Here is a 12079-nt window from a genome sequence, read left to right on the forward strand (position 1 = left end):
ATTAAGCAGCTAGTTATTATGGTAATGGATATGCGCCACATTAACTGGGAGGACGTCAGCTAATGCCCCATATTTTACTCTTAATTCCTCCCTTGTGGATTGTTCTGTGAGTGGCAGGAAAGATAAAAACATCTGAGGGCTGAGCCAGTGGGAAGATACACCACCAGCAGCAGCAGTAATGGAGTCTTCTCTGTGTCTCTCTCTTGGAAAGTTTGGCTTTTAACAGCTGGCTGGGCTGACTTCAGGCCTTGCGCATCAGAGCAGCCATTTTGATGCTACAAGCAAGTCCTGCCTTAGAAACAGTACAATTTTGCTTTTAACGGCTTTGCTACTACAAACCCCCCTCTGCTAAATCATGGGAAGGATAGTTGTGCTAGTTCCTGTGTCTTTCTTGAGAAGGGATGGCGAAATTAATTCGGTTTCTATTTTTGTACAAACTTGCCCAGTTTTCTCCCACCCCCCAACCCCACCCAAATCTGTACATGCAATACAGCATATTTATACAAGGCAATCCTTATTTTTTTTTCCAAAATGAGAGATTTCAGTTTGCAAATCTTCAAGTTGCAACTGCCCTGAGACATGCAAGCATGATTGGGAGGTACAGAAGTTTGATAAATAAATATGTAAATAAAATAAAACTCTCAATATATATATATATTAGAGGCAAATATACATGAAATGTGATTTGTTATAGGAGATGTACTTGAAAAAGTGCATAGAGAAAGCACAGGTCATACCAAAAAGACATATATTAAAAGAAATGCATATTGAAACTCCATGTGCTAAAGCAATAGACTATTGTGGACAGTGGAGGGATTAACAGCAAAGGAAGCAGCAGAAGTGTCATTCCGTGTTGTGATTTGCCTTGGCTGTTACCCAGCTTTATATATTTCTAGGTGCACGTAAATTAAATGGGATACAGGGAATCCGCAACTTACTGACCGTTTGAAGTTACGACAGCACTAAAAACATGACTTACAACCGTTTGTCACACTTACAAATATCGCAGCATTCATTTATGACAGTTGCACCATCCCAGGGTCACGTGATCCCATTTGCAACTTTGAAAGAATGGATGAAAGAAACAAAATAATCTCCAAAATCAACTGTAGCCATTGTAACCAATTCTACATGGGACAATCATCACGTCAATTAAACTCCAGAATCCACAAACACCATCCGGCAGTCAAACTCCACGATCCCAAATCCTTAATCTCTACCCACACCGACACCAAACGGCACCAGTTCAATTGGAGCAACACAAAGATCATCGGACACGCTACCACCAGCCACGCTCGTCAGTTCGTCAAGGGTCGACACTCCACAAGCGATTCCATCCACAGACACATTGACCTACAACCAGCCTACGAACCCCTCAGAATCCAAATCAACTGCAAAGCCAGCCATAGACAGCATTGATCCTCAACCAACCAACAAACTCCCCCCCACCAGTAGTTCACCTCCCAGTGGCCCTGACTCTATGTAACCTCCCCATCACTAGACTCATCATGAGACCCATCACAAGACTCACTGATGACTCACAGCTGACCCATCACAGGATCCTTGCTTGACACACCCATACCTGAAGCCCTTATAAACAAAAGAACACTGAGATGGACTTGCCCCTAAATACTGCTGAAGATGTTACCTAGCCTGGTAACGAAACGTTTGGAAACCAGCCCACAAGCTCGGAGAACGAATCCTCACCCTCATTTGCAACCTTCCAGCAGGCTTCTGACAAGCAAAGACAATGGGGGGGGGGGAGAGAACTGGATTCACTTAACAGCTGCATGAATCACATAACAACTGATCACTTACCAACCATGGCCAAAAAAAAAGGGTTAATAAAATCGAGTGTGACTCACTTAACAGCCACCTTGCTTAGCAACAAGAATTCTTGTCCCAATTGTGGTCCTAGGTTGAGGACTATCTGTAATTCAGGCCCCCAGCCAAACCAAAGTTGGAGTTGAAGCATATGCATATGCAGAAGGATATGCTTGCATACAAGAGTAAGTCAGCCTGATTAAGGTGTACTTATAAGGTGTATAAAAATTAAATTATTATTATTATTATTATTATTATTATTATTATTATTATTATTATTATTATTATTATTATTATTATTATTATTATTATTATTATTTTTCTTAAGCACATAGGCCAAATTTAATTCCTTAAAAATTGGTAGACAAGCTTCTTCAGTGCGCAAACAGACCAGCCATCCGAAATGCATTTAAAACTCCCCAAATCCCCTCTCATTCTCATATTCTGAATTAAGACAGCCAGAGGCAGAATGGCCTGAGTGACACAGTAACTCCAAGACAGAGATGGTAACATCGGATGATTACTGCCACCTTCCCTTTGTTATTTCTCTTTGTTCCTCTTCCATTTCAATCAAAGCAGCAAATGCAGTGAGGGGGAAATGAAGCAGCCACAACACAGGAAACACCGGGAGAGCTGGCAACCCCTCCACAAAGCTGAGGAAGGGGTTGCAGTTCTAATTTCCTGGGTGCGTTAATTGCTTTTGTTCAGCTTTATGCCTCTGTGCCATGGGAGGCGGTGGCATGGAGTAACTTCATTTGAGTTCTTTAATCTTTTGACAATGGCTGTCATAAAAGAACATGTAATTGTTATGCGTGGTACTTTCCGAGGCTGCCTGGTCCTCTTCCTACCCACCGCTCCTTTAATTTCCAAGGCTCTCTGTTGGTCGCATCTTGGAGCAATGCTGGGCTGGGCTCATTTGATGTCTCTCTGTAATTGGCTTATTTGCTTTCCTTTTTCTGTCTCTTGTCAGAACAAGGTTCACTTGACAACAGCCATGGCATACAATATATTGGCACTGTTGGCAATTGGCCTGACTGTAGGAATCAAGCATCATTGCAGTGGGCCAGCATTTCAAGATTTGTTGAATAGGCAGGTGAGACAAGGGAAGGTTTCCTTCATTTGCACTGGCCAGTATCCTGTATTCCACACACATTCTGGCTTACTCAGGTGTGGGGGATAGAAACATGTTGGTTCTTCTCACCTTGAGACATCTCATTCTGAGAGGCCTACAGCCAAAATTTGTCTGCAGATTCTTGATCTATTTTGAAAAGGAGAATGAAAATGCAAGAATCCTATCTGAAGGACCAAAATGACTTCGCCCATTTTGCACTTACACATATCCATCCATACACTGAATGGAATGTGCAAATGCATTCACAAAGCAAAACTGTAATGCCTGGAATTTGTACAAGGAATTCTGTATATCCATATTTCAAAGACAAGTTAGAGAAGTGCCATTGTCTTCAAAACATGCAGGGGGACCAATCAACTCTATGTTATTTTATTTCGGACTTAACAGACCATAAGGACAATTGAAATTATGAAATCATGAAAAACATAGCAATCTATGTATATAAAGAAGGAACAATAGAGGGACAAAGGATTATATTTATAGCACAGAATTTAAAAATCTACAAAGGACTACCATGTAAACTAAGAGGCTTTTAGAGGCTACAATGCAAGACATCATGAGTTCAAGAACCGCCTTAGTCATGAAAGCCAGCTGGGTGACTTTGGGCCAGTCACTCTCTCTCAGCTCAACTCACCTCACAAGGAAATTGTTGTGGGGGAAATAGGAGGAGAAAGGTGTATTGAATAGGTTTGTTGCCTTGAATTTTTTGTAAGAATAATAAAGATGGGAAATACGGTAAGTAAGTAAATAAATAAGTAAGTAAGTAAATCCATACTTGAAAGGAATAGCAATAGCTCTTTAAAACCAAGATGGCTGAGTTGAAGATACTTAGACAAATAAAAAAAAGAATGTATTCACACAGTACATAATTAATTTGTGAAATTTCTTATTACTAGACATGATTATTAGATGTTTCTTTTATGGCTTTTAAAAGATAAATTAATGAAAAAATATCTAAGGACTATGAATCTGACGCAGTGGCTCAGTGGCTAAGACGCTGAGCTTGTCGAGCGAAAGGTCAGCAGTTCAGTGGTTCGAATCCCTAGTGACGTGTAATGGGGTGAGCTCCTGTTACTTGTCCCAGCTTCTGCCAACATTGCAGTTCGAAAGCATGTAAAAAATTGAAGTAGAAAAATAGGGACCACCTTTGGTGGGAAGGTAACAGCGTACCATGCGCCTTTGGCATTTAGTCATGTTGGCCACATGACCATGGAGACATCTTTGGACAGCGCTGGCTCTTCGGCTTTAAAATGGAGATGAGCATCACCCCTAGAGTTGGGAATGACTAGCATATATGTGTGAAGGAAACCTTAACATTTACCTTATGAATCTTGAAAATTCATTTTACTCCTATGTCAGGGACGACATATATGTTTTCATGACTTGCCTGTGAGCACTTCAGAGGCATCTGGTTGATCCATGAAATGCAGATTACAAACTGCTGGATCAAAGTGTGCCTGACTTTGATTCAGGAGGGCTATCTTCATATTTTCAAAGATACCTTGAACTGCTCTTTAGAGCAGTCTTTGCCAACCAAATGCTTTCCAGCTGTGTTGTGATTACAACTTCCAGAATTACCAGTAATGCTAGATTGGGATGCTAGACTTAGACTGGAATTTAGCTAGCTATTTTAAATTGCAGAAGTCTGCTTTATTAGAAAACCCTGAGTTCAAGACTCTACCATTTGAGGAACTCAGAAAGAAGGAAGCATAGAAACGACCAAAATTGAGGGAAATGGAAGAAGGATATTGGTGAACGTATTTGAACATGAATGCAACTTAAACTTAAACTGAAACTGCAACTTAAGAGATGGAAATGCTCAGAATTTACTATTCTGAATCTGTCTACTATTGACCTCACCCCATTCCTAAGAGGTTTGTAAGGTGCGTGCATAAGAGCACAAACATGCCTACCGTTCCTGTCCTATTGTTTCCTTTCGTTATATCCAATTAATATAGTTATTACATACTCGTACTCATATATATGCTTATATATTGTATAGTTATTTCATGCTTATGCTTATATATACTGTGTGATAAAATAAATAAATAAATAAATAAATAAATAAATAAATAAATAAATAAATAAATAAATAAATAAATAAATAAATAAAATGCAAAAGGAGGTGAAGGTGCCACATAGTTTTTGAATATAGTCATGATTTTTGTAAAAATAAAGAAGTATTTTTTTTCTTTCAAGCACTGAAGTTGGGTGAGCTTTGCTTGACATGCTCAAGTTAAAGTTTGATTGTGCCAAGATTGACAAAAAGTTGAACATTAATTAACAATGTAGCAGTTATCAAGAGGATGATGGAGTTGCGAGAGACTGATGACTAAATCACCATTATCATCCTCATCATCACCATTATCCAATTTATTGTTCACACTGTGGTTCATAACAATTTCCCATAACAAATGTCCTAGACATTTTAGTTTCTGATCTTACCAGTTTTACAGAGAGGGTGAGTTTTTTTGTCTATCATTTCACTTATTGAAACATCTTAATTTGCCAGCTTTACTATGTTTGCCTGATTTCTCCCTCCATACAGCACTCATTTTCCAAGTAGGGTCAGCTCCTGACTGTACCACTGATAAATGAAATATCACCTTTAACGTTTGGCTCACATCACTGCCCCACTGCAAACCTTCCTGAGAATAGAACAGAACAGAACAGAAGAGGACTATAAGAGGACTATAAGGGGCGTGCATAACAGCACAAAAGTGCCTACCGTTCCTGTCCTATTGTTCCCTTTCATTATATCAAATTAATATAGTTGATGCATACTTTTGCTCATATATATGTTCTTTTCTTTTATGATGTGTTGTTGTTTTATGTTGATGTTTACGTATACTGTTGTAACAAAATAATAAAAAAAAGAATAGAATAGAATAGAATAGAATAGAATAGAATAGAATAGAATAGAATAGAATAGAATAGAATAGAACAACAGAGTTGGAAGGGACCTTGGAGGTCTTCTAGTCCAACCCCCTGCTTAGGCAGGAAACCCTATACCACTTCAGACAAATGGTTATGTAATCTCTTCTTTAAAATTTTCAGTGTTGGAGCAATCACAACTTCTGCAGGCAAGTTGTTCCACTGATTAATTGTTCTAACTGGCAGGAAATTTCTCCTTAGTTCTAGGTTGCTTCTCTTCTTGATTAGTTTCCACCCGTTGCTTCTTGTCCTTCCCTCAGGTGCTTTGGAGAACAGCTTGACTCCTTCTTCTTTGTGGCAGCCCCTCAGGTATGGAACACTACTATCCTGTCTCCCCTAGTCCTTCTTTTCATATGCTGCTTTCTAGTTCCTGACGTGGGAAGAGGCTGCCCCCCTAGATTGTACTAAAGGCCTATTCCAGTCCTCAGCACTGCAAAGCAACAGTTGGGCCTATAAATAAATAAAGGAGAAGCAAAGCGGTAGCTAATGGAATAATGACAAATGTGGAGAGAAACCAAAGGGAAAATGTGAGCAATTTATGAACATTAATTATGTAGCAGGAAAGGCTGGACTTGTGTTTCTACATGTAAAAAGGATGGGTGAATGGAGTCCCTCAGGATTACAGGGCCTGTCTCTGGAGAATGCTGGATTTCTCCCAGAGGCCGGTGGAGCTTTGAAACCTGCTCCAGGTAAGATACAAGAGAGGATTTTGAAGGGAAAAATAGGCTAAGTTAAGAAAGCTCATCAATCAATTGGCATGTATTTTTTCGATCCCCAAAAAACACAAGGGAAGCAGAATTGTTGTTATGCTCTGTTGAGCTAAAGCAAATTCCTATTGGTTCCCTTGACAAAATTTGTCATGCTATCCTATCTCTCACTACTCGAGACAATTCCTGCAGGTCCATTTCTGTGGCTTCCTGTGCTCTGTTTACCTGCCTCATGCACTTTTGGCCTTTTCTACTTCTTTCCCCCTTGCACACGTTCATCACAGGGGTGAAATCCAGCAGGTTCTAACAGGTTCTGGAGAACCGGTAGCGGAAATTTTGAGTAGTTTGGAGAACTGGCAAATACCATCTCTGGCTGGCCCCAGAGTGGGGTGGGAATGGAGATTTTGCAATATCATTCCCCTGCCACACCCACCAAGCCATGCCCACAGAACCGGTAGGGAAAAATTTTGGATTTCACCCCTGGTTCATCATCTTTTCCATAGATATTTATTACGACTGCGAGGTTCCCCCACCTCGCAGGAATGGCCCTCCAGGTTATCGAGAGCCTACTTTAACGAAGGGTCTTGGGACCCAGAGAGGTGGCATGCGGCCAAGAAGAATTTTTTGGGGTTTTTAAATAGGTTTTTAAAGAGGGGTTTTTTAAGGCGGGGAGGGACATGAATGGTGGGGGGAATAACCCGTCGGGGAGGGGTTCAGCCCCCGTGCTTGTTCGCGGCACTACACCATCTGGTCCAAAGGCAGAGGGGGAGGGGTTCGTTACAGGAGTAGAGAGTTGTTCAATCTGTACGGTAAGTGGGGGAGGCAGATATGGCGGAAACGGGGGGCCGTATCGAGTGTTGGGAGCACGGGCTCGCTGTCTCAAAGCGATCCCATGCTCCGGCCCCTCAGTCTTCACCCGTTCCCCGGGTGGTCATGGTCCTCAGAGCTTGGGTCACCGGTTGATGTTATGTAATGCTCAGTCCGTGGTAAATAAGGCCCCCCTGATTTGCGATCTTATTCAGGGGGAAGCCGCGGACCTCATGGGCATTACGGAGACCTGGTTGGGTCCAGAGGGGGGGTGCCCCTTGTGGAGTTGTGCCCTCCGGGTTTCCGAGCATTTCATCAACCGAGAGCCCAAGGTAGGGGTGGGGGGTAGCGGTTGTTATTAGGGAAAGTCTAGAGCCGAGGGAGGCCACTGTACCTCAGATTGCCGGCTGTGAATCCCTCTTTGTGAAGTGGGGCCATAGGAACCAGTTGGGTTTGTTGATCGCGTACCTGGCTCCTTGCTGCGTGACTACAGCCCTGCCCGAATTGCTGGAGGTGCTCGCCGGGGTGGCGGTTGAGACCCCCAGACTTATAGTCATGGGGGACTTTAACCTGCCATCGACCGGCTTGTCATCGACGACGGCTCGGGAGTTCCAGGCTTCCATGACGGCCTTGGACCTGATTCAAGTAATTGATGGCCCTACGCACACTGGGGGAGGCACACTGGATCTAATTTATATCTCTGGACAGTGGCTAAATGATCTGGAATTAGATGTGTTAGAAACAAAACCGGTGTCATGGTCAGATCATTTTCTCCTTCGCCTGGACTTTCGGACCGCTACCCACCACCGCAGGGAGACGGAACCAATGCGTTGTTTCCGTCCCAGGCGCCTGATGGACTCGGAGAGGTTCCTGATGGAGCTTGGGCCGTTCCCTGAGGACCTGGCCCACGGTACGGCTGAAGAACTAGTTGTGGTCTGGTAACGGGCCGCGGCTGGAGCTTTGGACCGTGTCGTGCCCTTGCGGCCTCTGACCCGGCGCAGATCTCGGCCAGCCCCCTGGTTTTCAGAGGGGCTGAGGGAGATGAAACGCCGGAGAAGACGCCTAGAGAGTGTTTGGAGGTCCAGCCGTTCCGAAGCTGACCGAACACTGGTTAGGTCTTATTCTAAGACCTACCTAGTGGGAATGAGGGAGGCGAAGCGTTCCTATGCTTCCACCCTCATTGCGTCAGCAGATAATCGCCCAGCCGCCCTGTTTCGGGTGACCCGCTCTCTCCTTCATCAGGAGGGGCGGGATGACCCGTTGCAGGGACGTGCCGAGGAGTTTAGTGGTTATCTATACGACAAAATCGTTCAGCTCCGGGATGGCTTGGACTGAAATTGGGATGATCCGGATGAGAGGGCGGAGTCGCGTCTTGTGGAGATTGTTTGGGATGAGTTTGACCCTGTGGCCCCCGAGGACATGGACAGGTTGTTGGGGAGGCTGCACGCCACTCCATGTTTACTGGACCCGTGCCCTTCCTGGTTGGTGCTGGCCTCACAGGAAGTGACACGAGGCTGGCTCCAGGGGTTATCAATGCTTCTCTGTTGGAGGGGGTTTTCCCTACCGCCTTGAAGGAGGCGGTGGTGAGACCCCTCCTCAAGAAGCCTTCCCTGGACCCAGCTATTTTAGGTAATTACCGTCCGGTCTCCAACCTTCGCTTTATTGCGAAGGTTGTAGAGAGTGCTGTGGCGCGGCAGCTACCCCAATACTTGGATGAAGCTGTCTATCTAGATCCAGTCCAGTCCGGCTTCCGACCCGGATATAGCACGGAGACAGCTTTGGTCGTGTTAGTGGATGATCTCTGGAGGGCTCGGGACAGGGGTTATTCCTCTGCCCTGGTCCTATTAGATCTCTCAGCGGCTTTTGATACCATCGACCATGGTATCCTGCTGCGCCGGTTGGGGGGGTTGGGAGTGGGAGGCACCGTTTATCAGTGGTTCTCCTCCTATCTCTCTGACCGGTCGCAGACGGTGTTGACAGGGGGGCAGAGGTCGACCGCGAGGCACCTTACTTGTGGGGTGCCTCAGGGGTCGATTCTTTCGCCCCTCCTGTTCAACATCTATATGAAGCCGTTGGGTGAGATCATCAGTGACTTCAGGGTGAGATACCAGCTGTACGCTGATGACACTCAGCTGTACTTTTCCACCCCGGGCCACCCCAACGAAGCTGTCGAAGTGCTGTTCCGGTGTTTGGAAGCCGTACGGGTCTGGATGGGGAGGAACAGGCTCAAGCTCAATCCCTCCAAGACGGAGTGGCTGTGGATGCCGGTACCCCGATACAGTCAGCTGCAGCCACAGCTGACTGTTGGGGGCGAGTTATTGGCCCCAAGGGAAAGGGTGCGTAACTTGGGTGTTCTCCTGGATGCACGGCTGTCGTTTGAAGATCATTTGACGGCCGTCTCCAGGAGAGCCTTTCACCAGGTTCGCCTAGTTCGCCAGTTGCGCCCCTTCCTTCGGGATGCCTTATGCACAGTCACTCATGCTCTCGTCACCTCTCGCCTGGATTATTGCAATGCTCTCTTCATGGGGCTCCCCTTGAGATGCACTCGGAGGCTTCAGTTGGTCCAGAACGCAGCTGCGCGGGTGATAGAGGGAGTTCCACGTAGCTCCCATGTAACACCTCTCCTGTGCAGACTGCACTGGCTACCTGTTGCCTTTCGGGTGCATTTCAAGGTTTTGGTTACCACCTTCAAAGCGCTCCATGGCTTGGGGCCTGGGTACTTACAGGACCGCCTGCTGTTCCCCATGCCTCCCACCGACCCGTACGCTCACACAGAGAGGGTGACTTCTCAGGGTGCCGTCCGCCAAACAATGTCGGCTGGCAGCCCCCAGGGGAAGATCCTTCTCTGTGGGGGCTCCTACTCTCTGGAAGGAGCTTCCCCCTGGTTTACGCCAAATACCTGACCTTCGGACCTTTCGCCGCGAATTGAAAACACATCTGTTCATTCGCGCGGGGCTGACTTAAGGCTTTTCTTTTTAAATTGCCTAGATTTAAATTTTAAATTCTATTTATGTTTTAAATTGGGGTTTTTAGATTTTTTAAATATTTTAATTTCTCGGCCATCTGCATAATAAATTTTTTTAATTCATTTTTAATTGTATATGGTTTATGTTTTATTTTGGCTGTACACCGCCCTGAGTCCTTCGGGAGAAGGGCGGTCTAGAAATCTAATAAATAATAAATAAATAAATTAATAATAATAATAATAATAATAATAATAATGATGATGATGATGATAATGATGATGATGATGATGATGATGATGATGCATCATCCCTCATGATGCCTCCAAAGTATAATAGTTTCTCTTCCATGATCCTTGGCGCCAAGTGAGTGTTCTGGCTTGATTTCCTCTAGTGTTGAATGGGAGGTTCTCACTGAAACGTGGAAAAAAAGGGCCTCTGTGGCTCAGGCTGCTAATGCAGTCTGTTATTAACAGCAGCAGCCTGCAATTACTGCAGGTTCTAGTCCCACCAGGCCCAAGGTTGACTCAGCCTTCCATCCTTTATAAGGTAGGTAAAATGAGGACCCAGATTGTTGGGGGCAATAAAAGTTGAATTTGTATATAAATATACAAATAGGATGAAGACTATTGCTAACATAGTGTAAACTGCCCTGAGTCTTCGGAGAAGGGCGGGATATAAATGTAAATAAATAAATAAATAAACTTTCTCCAGCATTGTAGCTCAAAGGAGTCAATCATCTTCTTGCTCTTATACAGTGACCTTTCCTCACATCTGTACTCCATAACAGACGGTATCATGGAGCTGACCATTCTAACTGGTGCCTTGACGGAAATGTCTCAGCCTTTTGTGAGTTTCCTAATGATTTTTTTTGCGGGGGGGGGCGCATTTCCGTTCTCCTCCAAATTCCTTTTGCATAATCACCATCTCTATGAATTCTGGAGCCTAGAAAACTGTAATCATCAACTACTTCTCGCATTGCTTAACTTAACATTCATTTAGTTTTCCAGTTGGCATAATCTTCATCTTTTGAGATTTAAGAAAATCCTACCTTTTGGCTCTCCCATTTTACTTTCAAGATGATTGTTTTTAAATCTTCTACAGTTTCTGTAACCAAGACTGCGTAGCTCGGATTATTGACATTCCTTTCAGCGATTTTGACTCCAACCTATAGCTGTTTTAGGCCTGTGACCCATGTGATGTTGTTTTCTGCATATTCACTGAACAGGCATGGTAATAAAGTGTAGCACTGATTTTTTTGATGGTAAACCAATTTCACTGTTACTAAATTCCGTTCTCACACTTTCTTCCTGGTTATTGTAGAGACTTTTAAAGAGAAGTATTAGATACCAGGATATATCCATTGCTTTAAGAGACTTCCAAATTCTTAAATGATCAACTCTGTTAAAGTGTTGGGGTTGTCTACAAAGAAAGTAGAGTTCCTTCCAACATCAACCTAATATTAGTCATATGGTCTCATACAGGTAGTCCTCGACTTATGACCGCAATTGAGCCCAAAATTTCTGCTGTTAAGTGAGAATTTGTTAAAGCGAGTTTTGCCCCATTTTACGAGCTTTCTTGCCACAGTTGTTAAGTGAATCATTGTAGTCGATAAGTTAGTAACACCGTTGTTAAGTGAATCTGGCTTCCCGATTGACTTTGCTTGTAAGAAGGTTGCAAAAAGTGATCACACGACCCTGGGACACAGCAAC

This window comes from Ahaetulla prasina, chromosome 2 (genome assembly GCF_028640845.1).
Source record: "Ahaetulla prasina isolate Xishuangbanna chromosome 2, ASM2864084v1, whole genome shotgun sequence".
Taxonomy (NCBI): Eukaryota; Metazoa; Chordata; class Lepidosauria; order Squamata; family Colubridae; genus Ahaetulla; species Ahaetulla prasina.